Here is a 1,206-nt window from a genome sequence, read left to right on the forward strand (position 1 = left end):
AATGCATGGGAAACCTCTGCTGGTCGTGCAGGAAGAATCGAATCTTGGGGTCACCATCAGCAGTGACCTGAAACACGCAAAACACCGTAAAAAAAACATACAACAAAGCCAACACTATGCTCGGGTTCATAGCGAGGAGCTTAGAGTATAAGACGCCAGAAGTAGTGTTATCCTTTTATAATTCAATGGTAAGACCCCACCTCGAGTATGCGGTGCAGTTCTGGTCACCTAATTACAGGAAGGATATTGATTTACTGGAAAGAGTTCAGGGACGCGCCACGAAGATGATTCCGACCTTAAGGGCTCAACCGTATGAAGACTGACTCACGAGACTCGACCTTTATTCGCTGGAAAAGAGACGTATAGAAGGAGATTTAATCCAGGTCCTCAAATATCTCAAGAAGTCTAATATATCATTATTATTATTATTCTTATTCTTGTTCTTATTATTATCATTATTATTATTATTATTATTATTATTATTATTATTACTATTATTATTATTATTACTATTATTATTATTATTATTATTATTATTATTATTATTATTATTATTATTATTATTATTATTACTATTATTATTATTATTATTATTATTATTATTATTATTATTATTATTATTATTATCATTCACTATTTATATCTTCAAGAGAGAGAGAGATGCTAAGATACATTATAGTCCATTATCTCTCTCTCTCTCTCATCATTTCTTTCTCGCTTTACAGTATGGTAACCATTCTCTCTCTCTCTCTCTCTCTCTCTCTCTCTCTCTCTCTCTCTCTCTCTCTCTCTCTCTCTCTCTCTCTCTCTCTCTCTCGACTATACTTATATTTCGCTTTATATAAGTAACTGGCAAGCAGGTATTTGTGGAGGAGGAGGAGGAGGAGGAGGAGGAGGAGGAGGAGGAAGAGGAGGAAGAGGAGGTGGAGGAGGAGGGGGAGGGTTAGGGGGGTCAACCTTACCTGGTCTAATTACGCCTGAGAGAGAGAGAGAGAGAGAGAGAGAGAGAGAGAGAGAGAGAGAGAGAGAGAGAGAGAGAGAATATGCGGACATATTAACAAGCAGACATGTCGATTAGTCACCCCTCAATCGTGTCCGTTTTCTTTTAATCTTTTTTTTCTTCTAATTTCTTCATCTATATTTTTTTTGTGTGTATTTATTAATGTATTGTGTTTGTACGTGTGTTTGTGTGTTCCTCTTTTGTCT

The sequence above is a fragment of the Eriocheir sinensis genome, chromosome 64 (genome assembly GCF_024679095.1).
Source record: "Eriocheir sinensis breed Jianghai 21 chromosome 64, ASM2467909v1, whole genome shotgun sequence".
NCBI classification, from domain to species: domain Eukaryota; kingdom Metazoa; phylum Arthropoda; class Malacostraca; order Decapoda; family Varunidae; genus Eriocheir; species Eriocheir sinensis.